The 19,048-nt window shown below is 41.8% G+C and overlaps 1 protein-coding gene across 1 annotated transcript in view; it reads right to left on the bottom strand.

The window, feature by feature from the left end:
• The window catches only part of LRRC2 (leucine rich repeat containing 2), a 66,267-nt gene extending 61,026 nt beyond the window's left edge, over positions 1-5,241 (bottom strand). Inside the window, exon 1 of the mRNA XM_051642432.1 lies at positions 5,161-5,241. The gene's annotated coding sequence lies outside the window, so the exon portion shown is untranslated. The remainder of the gene's footprint in view (positions 1-5,160) is intronic.
• Between the last annotated feature and the right edge of the window lie 13,807 nt (positions 5,242-19,048).

Consider the following 19,048-nt stretch of genomic DNA (forward strand, 5'->3'; position numbering starts at 1 on the left):
TTGAATGTCCTTGCTCTCTTCAGGTGCTGATTTCTCCACCTGTTGTTTCCAGCCCTGTTACAGACCTGCCAGATGTTTCCACAGCCATCTCTGACAGCAGCCAGTGTTCTCATGACCACACTTGTATTTGTTCCCATTTGGCCTCTGAATCTAAAGCAGGCATTTAACTCATTTTGGGGTTTTTTCTTTCTTTCTTGGCTTAACAAAAATGAGAGAAATTATGCCTTGTAATATGTCTAGAAGTGTATCTGAGCTGGAATATAGAGGAACACTCAGGCAATCAGGTTTTTTAATGGGACTGTCATTTGGCAGCTACTGGTGTATAATGCTGAAGGAGTTTAACATCATTTACCTGTTTGCATCACAAAATGCCACAGAATCACACACAGAACCATCACAGTTGGAAAAGACCTTTAAGATCATTGAGCCCAACCATCCACCCAGGACAAGGAGAAAAAAAAAAAAAACATATCAACACACAAAGACTGATCCCACAGAAACAACAACACAAAGCCCAAAAAACCCCACCATGCCCACTAGAGCATGCCCTGAAGTGCTACATCTACACATTTCTTTAATACTTCCAGGGATGGTGAGTCAACCACTTCTCTGGGCAGCCTGTTCCTATGTCTGACTACTCTTTCAGTAAATAAATTCTCCCTAATATCCAGTCTACACTCCCCCTGGTGCAACTTCAGGCCATTTCCTCTAGTGCTATGGTTATTCACTTGGGAAAAGAGGCTAACACTCAACTCACTACAACCTCCTTTCAGGCAGTTGAAGAGAGCAATGTGGTCTCCCCTCAGACTCCTCTTCTCAAAACTAAACAATCCCAGTTCCTTCATCTGCTCCTCATAAGAATTGTTCTCAAGACTCTGGGGTTGTTGTGGCCCAAGTGCAGGACCCAGCACTTGACCTTGTTGAACCTCATACAGTTGGCCTCATCCCATCAATCCAGCCTGTGAAGACCCCTCTGCCAAGCCTTCCTATCCTCAAGCAAATCAACATTTCCACTCAATTTGATGTAGTTTGCAAACTTACTGAGGAAGCACTCAATCCCCTCATCCAGATCATTGATATAGATATTAAACAGAACTGGCCCCAACACTGAGCCCTGGAGCACACCACTGTTGACTGACCACCAGCTGGATTTAATTCCTTTCACCACAACTCTCTGGGCCTGGCCATCCAGCCAGTTTTTTACCCAACAAAATTTACACCCATCCAAGTAATGAGCAGTCAGTTTCTCCAAGAGAATGTTGTGGGAAACAGTGTCAAAGGCTTTGCTAGATTCCAGGTAAACAACATCCACAGGCTTTGCCTCCTCCGCTAATTGAGTCACCTCATCATAGAAGTAGAACACGTTAGACAAAAACCTGCCTTTCATAAACCCGTGCTGACTGGGCCTGATCACCTGCTTGTCCTATATATGTATATATAGCCATATTATACTACAATCTAGCCTCCTCTGAACATAGCTGGCATGAGTGTTAATGGCAGCCAACTTGCTTGTGAATTGTGTGTTCTGTAGAACACCACCTGTGTCTTCTCCTGAGTCTGGAGGATGTCCAACATAGTTTTGATACTACAGATACAGCTAATACTAGTCTCTGTTACAGCCCTCCTGAGTTCCTATAGGGCCTGGTTGCCCTCAGTAACAGCACTGTGTATACTTTCCTTTGCTGTTTTACACAAGTTACCAAATTATAAATATTTTGGTTTCTTCAATTTGTTTAACAGCCTTGCTCACTTGGGACCTTTTTCTTTCAGATAATCTGGAGACCTGCTCCAATTTTATTAATTTTACTGGCAGGATTACCTAAGGGGAAATGTAGGTGAATGCATTTCCTACTGATCCTGCAAATAATTTCTTAGGAAATAAGCTCGCTCAGACTGTGCTTCAGAACAATCAAGTTGTTTATCTCACAAGTCTTTAAATAATTCAAAGGAAGCCTGACATTTGGATGGCAACTGAACACGTTTTTTGTGTGATCAAGGAAAGATTAAATTACAGAAACATGCCGTGATTGAAAGAGCAATAGAAATGGTGACAATATTCATAGTATACAACTATATTGTGCTAACTGTGCACAGCTTGAAAGTGGGGTAGTATTTCCCTCTACAACTCAGTGAGTGGGAAAGGATTTCAAAGTGGGAAGCTGCTCTTCCCTACCTAGTCTTGCTGCCAGTCACAATCTCTTGTTGTTCTACACCAGCAGGGAATTATCCTCACTACCAGTTTGGCTGGTGTATCTGTCACTAGACTTGCTGAATGTGCAGATTTGACAGAGTTTCACACCAGGGATCCAAATTAGATTGTGCTTCACATCGTATATGCATGTATGTGATGGTTGGTTCCTGGGTAGTATGTGGACAGGGAAGGCAATACTATGGATCACAGCAGGTCCCCACTTGAAGAACTAGGTCCACAGAGATCCAGCAAATGCAGCTGCACCACAGATTAAATAGAAGAGGAAAGGGACAAGCTGCTCCAGAGCTGGAGAAAGCAGTCCTGACACCTGGATGTCAGCCTAGATTTTCTGGGATTTTGAAAAGTTCCCCCAAGCTGTCTCAAGAGAACAGTCTCAGCCAGCAGGCTTCTAGATAAACAGACAGTGACAGACAGTGACATTTTCAAGCTATTAATTAGTCCAGCTTTCACTGACGTTAATTTCTGAACTTAGAGTCTTCGCATATCACAGGGCTTAATCCTGAATGCTCTGATGAATCAAGTTCTTTTTGAGTTCTTTTCTTTAGTTATTTAATAAAAGGCATTTAAGAACAGAATCTAACATGAGTCTCCATCACACACAAATAAATAACCTTTGCATTGCTTACATACCACAGCTATGAAAGCAAATATTTCTTTTCTTAACTTACCCTTCATACTTCAGGTAGAAATAGCTATGGACATCACAAAATTAAAAATACAGGCATGAAAAGGCTGGGCTTGTTTTCCACACATCTTTATGTGTGTATTTCTCTTTATTCAGTGATGCAGTATAATGTCTTTCTGACAGTTTTCATTCATCAGTTCCTATTCCAGAGGTAAAATAAACAGCCTCTAAACAAAATTCCTCCTTATCACTTTGGTCTTCACATTATGATTTTTAGACAATTTTTCATAGGGTTATTCATTAATTAGGTCTTTAATTATAGATTAATTAGCAGCTGAATTACAATATTCCTTATATTTCCTCAGGTCTTGTAGCATTAATATGTCTGTCATCAAGCATGATGGATGTTACATATGCAAGGGGACTTATTACAAATGTATCCCATTAGCACTTCAGTGAGCTTACTAATTATTCAGTGTAATACTGAACTGACATATGTGACATAAATCCATTATTTTTTTTCACCAGACATCACTGAAGAGAGGTCTAATTCTCATAAGATGAGAGGGCTGATGTATCTGAAATGCACATGTATTGTAAAATTGTTTCATATCAAAGGAAAAACAGCAGATTCAAAAGTGTAATACATATTTTTAACAGGGGCTGAATCTGTGAATCTAGCTGTACTCAGCAAGTGAAAACAATTGTCAGGTAGCAAATAGCAGAGTCCTGGGAAAGCCAGAGCATGTGCTAAGCATTTATTAAAGAGACCCCACTTAATTACTCATACAAAAAGCCCTGGCAAATAAAACTGCACTCAGTGCCACTGCACAACACATGGAGGCTTTCAAATACAATTATATTTCCTTAATTAAGCATAAAATTACAGTCTCAGGTTTCTCAGGCCTATTTTTTAACATAACATTTCCATTACTTATTCTCATTTGTCTTAAGGTTACTGGACCTGAACCATCCCCAAGAAATGAAGCTATTATTATTACCTTTTGTGTACAGGGTCCAGCCTCTGAAGTTATCTATGTGGATGACACATCATGTTATTTTGGGCTTCCTGTCCTAATTGGGACTAGTCAAAGACCCTCGAAGTTTTGATCATTTCCTTTTCCTCCCAGGGTCCCATTTTCCATGCATTGATCCAAGAATAAAGTCCTATCACTGGCATCTTCCTCTAGAGCAGAAGGATCACAAAAACCTATGTCTGACCTATGGCATCAAGCCCCTTAGCCATTTTCAGTTTCAGATACATAATAATTTTGCTCATATCATGAGTAAAATGCTCACACCCAGTTACTGATCAGTCAAATTACATTATTTAAGAAGATATGGCAGACAACTCAGACGAGCAACAGAAGATGGTGTTTTCAACTACTCCAGCAGCCAAGTTATTTTAGCTCAAATGGTCCAAATCCCACCACACAGTCTTGGGTGGCAGTTGTATTCTATTTGTTTTTTTCCCTCATCACAGCTGTATCTTTCACCTTTTCCATAAAACCTTCCCATGCCTGTGGATAGGTGACACAGGTGGCATGGACATCCTCCTTGGAATAATTTTTCACCTTTACCTTACATCTGAGAAGAGTGAGGTGGATTAAACTCTTTGGTAGGCTCTACCTCTTTGGCTAATGGGCATCACTCTCACAGGTCCTTGAAACTGTGCTCAGTTAACTACTGTTGAGAGGAAGAGAGGTAGCCAGGAACTTCTAGCCTACAGAAAGCAATCTTTCAGTGATGAACAGCACACACAATAGCAACAGCAACAATAATGACAATATTGTAATTTAAATGATAGGCTTTGTTAACTAAAGATTTAGCGGGCTAGTTTTCCTACAAGAATTAGATTCTCTCTAAGTGGCCTTCAGAAGCTGAAGTTCTATAACTCTTTTTAAATTCCACTCTAAATTTGGCAGACAACAAGGATAAATTATCAACCTCTCCAACCATTTTTAAAATGGAAAACATTCTCATACCAGCATATGTCCTTGAGATGTAATAGCAAGAGTTTGTTAGAACTGAGTCACAAAGTCTTGAAATATTTTCTTAATTATAAAATTTGGATTTGTCACAGGTATGAATCTACTTAAGAGGAATCATATATGGGGTGAATCTTACTATCTTTAGAGGTTTCCAGCAAACACATCACTTTGATGTAAGGCTTGGTGTTTCAGCTGCTTTTTCCACCTACATTAGCACTTAAAAAAGGTAGCAGCAACACAGACATAATAGCAACTTCTCGTTTTCACTGCCAATTCCCGCTTTGACCCCCCAAATCTGAAGAAACATAATAATCAGCAAAACTGTCACTTACCTACTACTAAAGAGCACAAGAGTCCAGTGCTCCTGTGGGTGTTCCGCAGTTATGCAGTTGGGGATGCCAAGGTTGTTTATAGCAGCAGCATAGCCCTTAATCAGCCAGACCTGCTTGAACCCCTCAGCGTGAGTAGCTTTCCAAATGTACTAATATGCTATATTTGTAAAGTGATAACATGATATGTGGTCTTACAGCAGAGACACAAGCAGGATAAAGTATCTAGACTGGATGACTCAACACGGGACAAGAAACAACAGCACCAGAGCAGCATCTCATTTTAACTGAGAAAATGTGACAGAGCTAGTGTTACTCATGCTTATGTGTTTTCCTTGAAAAAGGGAAAGGAGAACTAAAAAATAATAATAATCTGCATTCCTCTTGAACAAACTATTTCTTCTTCCCAAAGTCCATGCAAGTGTGAGAGATGTATATATGCACACAGACTTTCATGATGCAGTTGCCATGAGTAATTGATTTACAGCAAATTCTGCTTTTACTTGCTGATGGTGGCTCATTGTTTTTATGCCAGTTGTTTGATACTGATAGCAGTATTCCTACTTGCTGTTAGTAATGCCCCGTGGCCTGGCAAGGGCAGAGCTGTGCAGAGCTGGAGATCATCCCTGCTCCAGGACTGACATCTCTGGGGAACGGGTTGATGGCCCCAGGAGGCTAACATGATGTCCTGGGCCATGGGCAGATTGGGAAGCCCCCTGGGTGGGACAAGAAGGAGGAGGCAGTGAGTGGGGAAGATGCAGGAAGGGCCCTGGGAAGCATGATGATTCAGTGTGAATGGCTGAAATTTTCTGATTTTACCTTTTATTAAATAAACCCATTCATTCCTAATTCGAAATCATTTTTGTCAAAAAACTACTGATTTACACCTAACCAGAGATAAAAAGAAAGTGCTTTTAGTGCAAGGTTTTGGGTCTGATGTTTTTAAAAAATAAAGGTTTTCAACAGAAGTATTTCCAGAAAGTGCTTTTGATTTAATTTATTTTTTACTCCAGCTTTTCAATTAAAATATTATTAAATTTTCTGATAAAAATGAACCAGCTTTTTTCAACCACCTCTGTTTATCACTCATCACTTCCAGCAATAATACGTATTGATTACAGCAGCTTGGCAAAAAAAAAAAAAACTAGTTTTGCTTTGCTGTGTTTTCAGTGCCCTCACTGAAATACACCACACTGGCATCAATGAACTAGGAAAATCAGGAAAGCCATGAACTGTGGATTTAAACATTAAATTTAATCTTCAAGTCTGACAGAGATATCAATATTCACTTTGATATCTTCTGATGCAGCATGTTTCAAGGTATGGTGACACACCTGAAGGATCTGCATCAAAAGTCCTTACTGTTCAGTCATCTTACTCATCTTCAACATCAGTAATAAAAAAATTTATTGATCACTATTACCATGTCTGGGTTCCTAACATATTTTTATTTTATGATACGTCTGGCCACCAACATCCACATTTTTGCCAAATAACTATCTGGGTTTCCTGTAGCGTATCACTGCAAGAGCTGACAAAGCAATTAGTGAGTAAGACAGTATTTTGGAGCAGACAAAGTGCATCCCTTTTTTCATCAAAAGCACACTCCATATTTGTCCTTTATTTTGCACTGCCTAGGAAAATATATTCCTGTATCTTTGCACAGAACACAGCAACATGAAATAATTCTTCATTAGAAATTATATTAAGAAACATGTGATCTGCATCTCACAGTTTCACGATCCACCAGTTGCTGTATAGGTGTTGATTTTGGCTAATGTAGGTAAGAGGTCTTGTGCTCTTTAAATCTTGAAATACTGAGATATGTGTCTGCAACAGACAGCTGACCTTGCAGTTACTCCCTTGGCCCTAGCTGAGGAGTCATAGATCAGCCATTCTTCAAATTACAATTACAGCCTACTCATGAGAAGGAGAGACTTGGGGTGTGTGCTGGGAAGGGAATGAGAAAGAAAGATCAGCTGGTGAGATAGGAATCACTTGAAAAAAAATTTAAAAATAATTATTAAAAAAAAAAAAAAGGCTATCCTATGAAGGAGAAGACACTAACAGTGGAAGAACAACTGAAGAAGGGCATGAGAGATTTAGAAGAGGTATAAAAAAGTACTGAAGAGACAGAGATAAATAGTCAGAACATACAATATTGTTTAGCATTGTCTATCAGTATGCTTAAGTCAACACCAAAATTGTTTCCAGCACTATCTTCATTCAGTAACTATCTTGCATCCAAGGTTGCATAAATCTAGTCAAAGCATAGTCCATTTTTGGAACTAACCAGGGAGTTGCTATACTAACAAACAGTGGGAAAAGCTTGAATACTTTGGATAAAACCACAAATCAGGTAGTAGTAGACTGCACAGATCAGTGAACTGGCAGAAGGCTTGTTTGCATCCAACCAAATTTATTGGCAGGCTTGAAACAATTTGAGCTATTGTTGGTTGACAGAAGGTTAACTCCCTCAGAGGTATTCTCTGTATACTGTACACTGCATCTCAGTGCACCAGTGTTAGTTTGCTAGAGCCAAATTGGCCCCAGCAGAGTCTCAAACACTACACTCTACACCTGCCACAATGCTTCCCTGGTAAGTGGTCCTCATCCAGGTGACCCAGTAGATCAGCTAGGGTTTATGTACTCATGTGACACTGCAGCCTACTCAATCATCTTCCTGGATGAGGAGCAATGCCTGGGAAGCAGTACCAAAACTGTAATTTCAGATAAAGGCAGGTCCATTTTGGCTGCTGAAGCTCATCAGCCTCACCTGCAACTATTGCCAAATGGAGATGGAGCCTGCACTGAAAACGTTGGCATCCCAGTCTTAGGAGCAACATGCAAAAATGACCCAGCTGTCACAGTGTGAAGCCAGCTGCTCCTTGAGACAGCAGCTATATCGCTTCCAGTGATGAGCTCGCCCTGAAAACAGAATAGTGTTTGGTTATGAATCACTGTACTCATCTAACCTTGCTACTGTCCTAAGATAGTACATCCTACACCCATGACAGTGACAAATCCAACTAAGTTAACCTAGAGTTGGCTATTAACAAGCAAAGCAAAGCAAAGCAAAGGATATATCTTTTTTCCACTTCTGCTTTAACTGGAGCACAGTTCCTCTCCTTAAACAATCTCTTCTGGTGTGCCACTTTATAGAAAAGTCACAAAGTAAAGACAACAAAGATTGTGACAACATAGTCTACTGTGTAAATGATTGGTATAGATACAAAATTGCAATATATATTCTTATTTTTCTGTTCTCTCTCCCTTGTTCATTCTGCTACAGATATGTCATTAAATAGAGGCCAGTAAAAGACTTTGGACATTCAGGTGAGTGAATAACACAGGATCCAGCCAAGACCTAGCAGGTGTAGAAGTGGGAAGAGTAATTAATGTAGACAAAGTACCTTCACACTAACACTTCAGACTAAAAATACTGCCAATAGAAGTGCTTCTAAAATAGCTGTTATCAAAACACCTACTGACAATGAACAGATTTTTAGGAGGAAATTTCCAATAAAAATATATAAACAAAGTAAAATCTATTAGAAAATACACCAAGTAAGGCTGAACAGGAGTTAGAGCTTGCATTCTTATAAAATGAACAGAACTGTTCAGCAAAATAAAATGGTTTTGCTTGTTGCTTTGTTTTCACACTACTCATGAGACCTTCAGTCTAGAGCCATCATAGGTCTAGAAAAATGTTAATAATACTGAAGAATCCATAAGTCATATTGCAAACCACTTATTCTTATATTCATGACTTTTCAGTCTTGAGGTGCCAGTCCTTTCTCCTACAATCTCAGTACGTGTAAAGGGAAGGATAAAATTTCTAACTGCTAACCAAGCTACAGCCCAGAGATGGCTGCTCTGAAATGTGCCTGGAGCACTGGTATGATGGGCGAAGTCTCAAGCAATGTTTATAGTTCTGGGCTGTGAGTCACACCATCTCACTGTCCTACCTGTGCTATGAAGCCTTTTGTGCAAACTTAACTGCTATCACACAAGCACTTCAACAGGCTTGACTTATGGCTCAGCCTATGTTTTTTTGGTGAGGTTGTTGAAAACAAACCCTTCCTCTGCTGCTGTTTAGTGATTTCTTCAAGGATCCTGTTGACATAGTAGGTAAGTCCCCAAGAGCCACAGCTCCCAGGTGATCTGGGAATAAGCAACTCTCAAAGAGCCACAAGAGCGTTGCCCTGGATTTCATAAATATCTTTAAAATAATTTCAGATCATTTAAACTGTTTGTCCAGAGGTAAATCACCCCCCAGTAAATGTGCAAGAACTTTAAAATCATGACAGGAGTTCCTGAAGGCACTATGCATGCTGCAGGCACTATTAGCAAGAAAGTCTTAAAACCAAGAGCAGTCCATGACACCACAGACTTTGTCAGTCTCTTTGATCAGACAAAATAGCTGTGACTGCATGAGTTCTTCCAAGGAGGTTGTTAACAACGTTATAAGGGGTCCCAAGATTAAATTCTGTCAGTACTAATAATAATCTCATTTTTGTTATCATTTGATGATCAGCCCTGTAAAAGTTTCACAGAGATGTAAATGAAAGCCCAGCTTTACTCAACCTGAGGCTTCTTTTAGCACTGCTTATGCTTATACCTGATTTGAACTAAATCATCTCATTTAAGAAGCATTTCCTGAGAACAATTATTGGCATGTTATCTATTGATCTCTTCCTTACTGCATTTAATTGTGTAACAAATTAAAGACAGAGGAGCCTGCTGGTACAAATGAAATGAAATGAGATTAATGTTACATTTGATTGATCAGCAATTGAGAACAGGAAGTTGTTTGGTAGGAGTCAGGCTCAGGAGACAGCCGGATTAGATGTGCCATTAAAGAGAGCGAACCATAACTCTCCATCCACCCTGACCAAGTCACTGACGCAACACAAGCTCTTTACAGGGATCCACATCTTCATCAAGCTGTAGAAGGGCACTATCAAGAGATTCAAACCCATTCTAATCCAAGGACCATTAAACCTAGAAAAAAAGGGAAAACACCAAAAAACTCAGTTCCCTTTAGAGTCACCTTTGTCCACCAGAAGCACAGGACCAAAGAGAACACTGGGCCATCAAATGCAGCACCCAGCCATGGCAGCCTGTTCAAGTAGCATGCCTGAGAGGATGAGGCACAACTTGCTGGCCCTGTGAAAAGTGTATCACACCGTAGAACCGTATAGTTTTATGACTCATGCCCTGTTGCACACTGCAGTACACTGAAGAAAATAAAATAAAAGTTCCCACTCTGAGCCAGCTTCAAAGCAGATCTCACACTCTGTTGTCACCCCGCTCCTGCACACCTGCTGCTTTCCAAAACCTGCTTTTACAAAACAACAGAAGAGGATGTTTTTAAGAATGAAACAAATAGTGCCATCTACTGTCGAAATGATAAGCACGCGTAGCTGGTCACGTCTGCAGCATTGAACCCTCAGGTTTTTCTGCCTTCACCACTGCTACGGAGAGGTGGATATGAATACCTGCTTTTTCCTTCATGTATGTGTATGACACAGACCCTCAGAGATTAATCTGCTTTGGCACTATTTTGCAGAATGCATACAAGAATATGTTACTAGAACATAAAATTATCTGGCATGACTGCTTTGTCCCCGTAGTCACACTCGTAGCTCCATATACAGCAAACATTGCACAGCCATCTAAGTCTCTATTACTATGCTACAAGCAGTAATTTTGCTGGACGAACAGCATATAAAAGTATGAGCTACAGTTAGAAAAGAGAGAGAGGCTATCTTTGTCTTCTAATCCAGAAGCATGTTTTGTTTTGTTTTTTAATCTGTGATGTCCTGCTAGTAAGGTAAAATTTATTTCCATAAACAACCTTTGATACTTAACCTTTTTTTTTTTTTCTTTTGTAGCCAGCATGCCTTTTAAGCATTCCTTAAATACCTCTTGCTTGGAACTAATTGTCACAAGAAGACACAAAAAGCAAAAAAGCAAATAAGAAAATAGAACTGACCTTCGTAGAGCCTCAAATCCAAGGACAATGAAATTGAATTTTACCAAATAAAGGTACAGAGGCACTGAAGAATTTAATAAAATAAAATAAATTAAAATACAATGAAATTAAATGAAATAAAAATAAATAAAATAAAATAAAATGGAGAAGGAGAAGAAGATGATGATGACAATGACGAAGTAGTAGTAGTGGTGGTGGTGGTAGTAGTAGTAGTAGTAACTGGGTAAGAAGCAGTTTGAAGTTTACAAACATTCACAACACAAATTCATATTGATAACATAGAAGGTGGATGCCATTGAATAAAATATTTAGAAGGAGTGGAGTACAGTCTCTGGCAAAAGAGACTGTGTTCTGCAAGGACAAAGTTACCAATTTTGCTGATCCTGCAGCCTGCAAATCTTCCGATGGCCAAAAACCATGGAGAGCTAAGGGCCTGCAGAGCTCTGGAACAGTACACAGGGTGGAGGTGACATCCAGAAGTCCCATCACTCACCTGCAGAAGAATCAGGTTTGGGTTTGGCAGGTGCTTTAGTAAGAGAATGATTGCTGACACTGGTCCTAGCATCCCTTTCTGGGTCCCCCTGCCCAGTCAAAGATACTAATTATTTCTGTGTACACGTAGAACCACCACCAGTTTTCTGCCAAAGGCTCCAGATGAAAGACATATTTGAAGATCTTGCCAACGATGCAGATGTGTAGCTCCACACCAGACAGTTCTGTCCTACCAGTCCTCTAATTACAGCGTTATCCATTACCAGTACAGCCTTAAGCAGCTGAGTTTTGTATTGTCAACAACAGCAAATATTAAGGGTGCTACAACCATTAAATATATATCATAGAATCATAGAATCATAGAATCATAGAATCCTAGAATCCTAGGGGTTGGAAGGGACCTCAAATGATCATCTAGTCCAACCCCCCTGCCAGAGCAGGGTCACCTAGAGCACATCACACAGGAATGTGTCCAGGCGGGTTTTGAATGTCTCCAGTGAAGAAGACTCCACAACCTCTCTGGGCACCCTGTTCCAGTGCTCTGTCACTCTCACAGTAAAAAAATTTTTTCTGATATTCACCTTAAACCTCCTATGCTCCAATTTGTATCCATTACTCCTTGTCCTATCATTGGTCATCACTGAAAAAAGCTTAACTCCATCTTCTTGACACTCATCCTTTTACGTACTTGTAGACATTGATGAGGTCACCCCTCAGTCTCCTTTTCTCCAAACTAAAGAGACCCAGCTCCCTCAGCCTTTCCTCATAAGGGAGATGTTCCACTCCCTTAATCATCTTTGTGGCTCTGCACTGGACTCTTTCCAGCAGTTCCCTCTCCTTCCTGAACTGAGGGGCCCAGAACTGGACACAATACTCCAGATGCGGCCTCACCAAGGCAGAATAGAGGGGGAGGAGAACCTCTCTTGACCAACTAACCACACCCTTTCTAATGCACCCCAGGATGCCATTGGCCTTCTTAGCCACAAGGGCACACTGCTGGCTCATGGTCATCCTCCTGTCTACCAGGACCCCCAGGTCCCTTTCACCTACACTGCTCTCCAGCAGGTCAGCCCCCAACCTGTACTGGTACATGGCATTTTTCTTCCCCAAATGCAAAACTCTACACTTGCCCTTGTTGAACTTCATCAGGTTTTTCCCTGCCCAAGTCTCCAGCCTGTCTAGGTCTCTCTGAATGGCAGCACAGCCTTCTGGTGTGTCAGCCACTCCTCCCAGCTTGGTGTCATCAGCAAACTTGCTGAGGGTACATTCTGTACCCTCATCCAGGTCGTTGATGAAGATGTTGAACAACACCAGTCCCAGTACCGACCCTGAGGGACTCCACTAGTCACAGGCCTCCAGCTAGACTCTGCCCCATTGACTACAAGTCTCTGACTTCTTCCTTTCAACCAGTTCTTGATCCACCTGACTACCTGATCACCAAACCCATACTTGATCAACTTATCTACAAGGATGCTGTGGGAGACGGTGTCAAATGCTTTACTGAAATCAAGATAGACCACATCTACCGCTCTACCATCATCTATCCACCTCGTAATTTCCTCATAGAAGGCTATAAGGTTAGTCAAACATGACTTGCCCTTGGTAAAACCATGTTGACTGCTCTTGATGACCCCCATGTCCTTGATATGCCTAGAGATAGTGCCAAGGACAAGTTGTTCCATCACCTTTCCAGGGATGGAGGTGAGGCTGACCGGTCTATAGTTACCTGGGTCCTCCTTCTTGCCCTTCTTGTAGACTGGAGTGACATTTGCTATCCTCCAGTCCTCAGGCACCTCTCCTGTTACCCATGACTTACCGAAGATGATGGAGAGTGGACTAGCAATGACCTCCGCCAGCTCCCTCAGCACCCTTGGATGCATTCCATCCGGACCCATCGATTTATGGATGTCCAGATTACTCAGCTGATCCCTAACCCAATCCTCATCTACCTTGGCAAACTCCTCCTTTATCCTGACTTCTTCTGGGGCTATATGAAACTGAGGCTCATGGGGAAAGCCTGCAGGAGTAAAGACAGAGGCAAAGAAGGCATTCAGCACCTCTGCCTTCTTTATATCCTCTGTCACCAGGACACCCACCTCAGTCAACAGTGGGCCTATATTGCCTCTAGTGTTAGTTTTGTCAACTATGTATTTGAAAAAGCCCTTTCTATTATCCTTAACCCGACTTGCAATGTTAAGTTCCAAGGAGGCCTTAGCTTTCCTAGTTGCCTCCCTACATCCTCTGACAACAGTCCTATATTCCTCCCAAGTGACCAGCCCCTCCTTCCATGATCTATAGATTTTCCTCTTCCACTTGAGTTTGCCCAGCAGTTCCTTTTTTAACCACGCTGGTCTCCTAGCTCCCATACTAGATTTTCTACCCATTGGGACACACTGATCCTGTGCTTGCAAGAAGTGGTCCTTGAATGTTGACCAGCTATCTTGAGCCCCTTTACCTTCTAGCACCCTGTCCCATGGGACTTCCCTTAACAATTGATTGAGGAGGCCGAAGTTTGCTCTGTGGAAGTCCAGGGTTCTGGTCCTGCTGGGTATTCTGTTCCTCCCACACAGGATCCTGAACTCCACCATCTCGTGGTCGCTGCAGCCAAGGCTGCCATTGACCACCACTGCTTCAACAAGGCCCTCCTTGTTGGTGAGCACAAGATCCAGCAGCGCTCCTCTTCTAGTCGGCTTGTCCACCATTTGCATTAAGAAGTTGTCATCAATGCACTGGAAGAACCTCCTAGACTGTGAAAGGCTGGCTGTGTAAGTCTTCCAGCAGATATCGGGGTAGTTAAAATCTCCCATGAGGACCAAGGACTGTAGTTGTGAGGCTGCTTTCAGCTGCCTGTAGAAAGCCTCATCAACTTCCTCATCTTGATCAGGAGGTCTGTAGTAGACCCCCACAACTGCATCACCCATACCACCCTGCCCTTTAATTCTTACCCACAGACTTTCAACTTGCCCCTCATCAGCCCCTGCACAAAACTCAATACATTCTAGTTGCTCTCTCACATAAAGAGCAACTCCACCACCTCGCTTCACCGACCGATCTTTCCTAAAAAGCACATACCCATCCATGGCCACATTCGAGTCGTGTGAGCTGTCCCACCATATCTCTGTTATTGCTACCAGATCATAACCCTTAGACTGCACACAGACCTCTAATTCTTCCTGTATATTCCCCATGCTGCGTGCATTGGTGTACAGGCATTTCAGGAAGCAAGCAGAGCACACTGGTGGGACCAAATCCTCCTTAGACCACTTTTCCTTCAGGCCCTGGTATGTTCCTCTTGGGCTTGTCCCTAACAGACCCAGTTTTCTCCCCTTCCCCCTTCACATCTAGTTTAAAGCTCTCTCAATGAGCCCTGCTAAGTCCTGCCCCAAAAGCCTTTTCCCCCTCTGGGACAGGTGCATCCCACCTGCCACCATCAGGCCAGGTGTCTCATATAGCAGCCCATGATCAAAAAAACCAAAGCCCTGCCTTTGGCACCAGTCTCGTAGCCATTCATTGATCAGTAAACTCTTCTTGTTTACCTCTCCACCCATTCTTGAAGGAGGTATGGAGGCAAACACTACCTGCACTCCAGACCCCCTAACTAGCCGTCCCAGGGCCCTGAAAACTCTTCATTGCCCTTACATTTCTTGTAATAATTTTGTCACTGCCAACCTGAAAAATCAGCAATGGGTAGTAATCGGAGGAATTTACAAGATTAGGGAGTTTCCTTTTAACATCTCTAATCCGAGCCCCAGGGAGGCAGCAGACCTCCCTGTGGGGTGGGTCTGGTCGACAGATGGGCCCTTCTGTTCCCCTCAGAAGGGAGTCTCCCACAATTACCCTCCTTTCCTTCTTAGTTGAAGAAGTCCTAAGGTGTGGGGCTGAGCGACAAGTCCTAGGTGCTTCACTAGGCAGATCTATCACTCCAACTTAATTTGCCTGTCCCTGAAGTTCCAAGGCCTCATACCTATTCTTCAAGGGCAATTCGGAGGGCGGAGGAGGTTGGGAGGGTTTTTGCTTGCCTCTCCGAGGACGGACCTCCCTCCATTCCTCCATATCTCTAAAGTTTTCTCCTTCTGTCTGATGACAGGAGGGGAGGGGATCCATCACTTGTTCCAGAACCTCTTCCTCCTGCCCTTGCCTCAGGGTTTAGCTCCACCAATCTATTTAGTCTTTCAACCTCCTCCGTCAGTTTAACCACCTGCCTAAGGAGATCATTGATTTGCTCACACCGCACACACGCGGTGCCACTGGCTCCCTCCGGCACCAGTGCCAGGCTCAGGAACTCGCTGCAGCCAGAGACCTGCACAGCTGCGTGCCTGCTCAGAACCTCCGCCTGAGTTCCCACATCCGTTTTCAATACAGTTTTAGGGCGTGTTGTCACCATGCTAGAGAAAGCTACCGGTGTTCTCTGCTCCCTGCCTCCACTCGCACCGCTCTCCGCGTGCCCTCGTGCTCTCCACCCTCATGCCACTTCCTGTGAAGGCCGCTGCCGCTCTCCGCTCTGCACTGCCGCGTGCTCTCTTTCAGTCCGTCAAGTAAACATTACAAGAGGGGTCAGTGGCAATTATAGAAGGCAATTACAGATGGAGACAAAATAGTTTATCACAGCAGATAAGGAATAGCAACAAAGGATGAAAGACTCTTGATCTGTCTGAGCAACTCATACCAATTAAAAAATAACTTTGCAATAATTAACCTGGTAAAATGTAATGCTTTTTTTTAAACGGTTTAAATGGTGTTCAATTTGTTTAAATGGACTATCCCATTAAGATTGAACTTCATCATTTTGATTTGAAATGGAAGTTTTAATAAGGTTAACATTTGCACAGATTTAATAACTGTATTACAGATTAATAGATAAATATCTGAGGTGGAAAATATCCTCATAAAATAATGTATAAGCAGACCCAGTAATAATTTCTTATAAAGTTTAAAATCAAGACATTGGTAGTAATTTTAATTGAAATATTTTTCTAGTACATTTATACTAGAACTGTAAATCAGTATGATTTGTAGCAATAAAATTAAAAATAGTGTGTGAAGGGCTCAAGTACTACAATGGAAATAACAAAATACCCAAAAAGGAAAAAGCATTATTCGAACAGCATTGTATTAGATAGCCACTGTGATGAAAACATGTTCTAAGAAGGTCCTTTCAGCTCCAGGGCCTCTGAACTTGGTCCCCTACTACTGCAGGCATCAGTCAGACAGCTGATCAAACTCCACCAACACTACTGAAACAGAGCTTCCTGCATGTCATTTGTTGAAAGATGAGTAGCCTCCTCCTTGTGTTCTATGAGCAGTTACTCAAAGACATTTTGTGGTGGGACAGATTGCTGGGAAGTGCAGATGCTTTCACAGCACTGACCCACAACAGCATGAGCTGAATAAAGGATATCTCCTTCAGATTCCTTGACCAACAACACAGGACTAAAAGAACTAAGAAAAATATATACTGTGAGGGAACTAAAATAACTAAAACTTAAATTTCTCTGATGAGAGAAGAAAGTGAGACAACAGATTGTTTTCTGACCATCATTGATTCTCAGGTAGTTTGTGTTTTAAATAGTTTTTCACTAGTTCTGATAAGGCTAACTGGAAGGCTGCATTTCAGAGATTTGAGATCTACATTATAAGCAAGTAATGAGGAAACACAGAAAATAAGATAAAGGTTGTAAAAAGGTGAAAAGACATTCTATGACTAATTCACTAGTGGAAGGTTACATGAGTCCTCTGATAAAAGGCAGAAGAAGAAGAAGCTGGAATAAAATCTGCCAGAAAAATAAGAAAATCTGCCAGACCCACCTTAGTCATCTTTTTCTCTGCCCTGTACATACACCTCCACTCTTCTCTTCTGCTGTAATTTTTCCAGAGACAGCAAGTGCAGGGAGCTAAAGCATCTGGGGAAAAAAAATCCATCTCTTTGCGCAATGTTAATTTCTTCTTGTTAACTCCTCAACTGGCATACCTCAGTTTTAGGTATGCATCAGCAACGGCAGAAGGGTGGCATTCCACACAAGCACAACTCTAAATAAACAAGGCAATAGCAAAGCCAACTTAGGGGAGCTCTGGTGGAACTGAAGTCTCAGTAGTTTAGGACAAACAATGACTATTCACTGGGGCTGCTGACAAGAGAGCTAATACCTTACAGCTACTGAGCAGGTTTTAAAAGAAACCTAAGGGTTTTCAGAAAAGCACCAGAGACCTCAAATACCTTTCTAGCTTGTATCAGGAGTTTGTGCATAAGTATTTTAAATTTTGTATTTCTAATATTGACCCTTAGCTATAAATATTCATAGGTTGGACTCAAGTATGGACAATAGTACTTTGAAGAATTTCCAGTAAAGACCACTGAGAAATACCTGCTGTGCTATGCTTGTGTCCTGGTTTGAGCCAGGATGAAGCCAATTTTCCTGTTACTGATTTTTTTTTTTTTTTTTCCTTCAGTAAGCTTTCTTTTAACTAGTACTAGTGTCTTCTAACTAAGGCTGATAAGAATGGAATGCTTTTGTAACTGCTGGTTCTTCAAGGTCTCACCTTCACTCTGCCGGCTCAGACACTACAGAGAGATCTATGACCCCCCGTAGGAGGCTGAATTAGACAGACAGCAAAATTTGCCAGAGATATTCCATTCCATGTATCTCTGTGATCTCAGAGGAAGGTCAGAGATCACAGAAGACAACTTCCTTCCTGCTTCTTCTTCCCTTCTCTTCCATCCATGGCTGGCGTCCAGGGAGGACTTGGTCCATCCAGCACCATCGACCCCTAGGATCAAGCTCTCCTGACCCTCATCACTCTCCGCTTTCTCCAGCAGCTCCAGAATTCTTCGGGACTGTTCACAACTCAGGAGATGCTGTGGGAGTTGCTGGGGGTGGGGAGAGTGGAGAGGCTTTTGCACATATCTGAACATACTTGCATATAATTGTATATATTTTCTTATATCATTAGTGCTTCATTAAAGCTGTGTAGTTTAGTTTTCAATCCAGCCAAGTCTCTCTTTTTTTATCTCTCTCCTTCCCTGCCCAGGTGGTGGGGGGGAGGGGATCGAGAGCATTGTTGTCAGACCTGAGTCAAACTAGTTTTTTGAAAAAGGAGGCAGGATGATAGGTGAGAAAGGATGTCATAGGACAATCAGTTTTGGTTTAGGTGATAAAGGTTTGGTGCATTCTTGGAAGAGAAGAATGAACTTCTCTGGAGTCATGTTACTTCATTATATAACTCAGCATAATTTCCATGTCCAAATCACTCCTAGGATTTAAATGTATTTACAGTTACACAAAGAAAAACTCACAATACATTTACTGACATATATTCTTTTGCCTGAATTTAAAATCTGGCAATTGCAAATACAACTGTGGCTAAGAGAAGATACAGATTTGCAGGTTCTCTAAGTTACTACTT

The sequence above is a fragment of the Apus apus genome, chromosome Z, assembly GCF_020740795.1.
Source record: "Apus apus isolate bApuApu2 chromosome Z, bApuApu2.pri.cur, whole genome shotgun sequence".
Lineage (NCBI taxonomy): Eukaryota > Metazoa > Chordata > Aves > Apodiformes > Apodidae > Apus > Apus apus.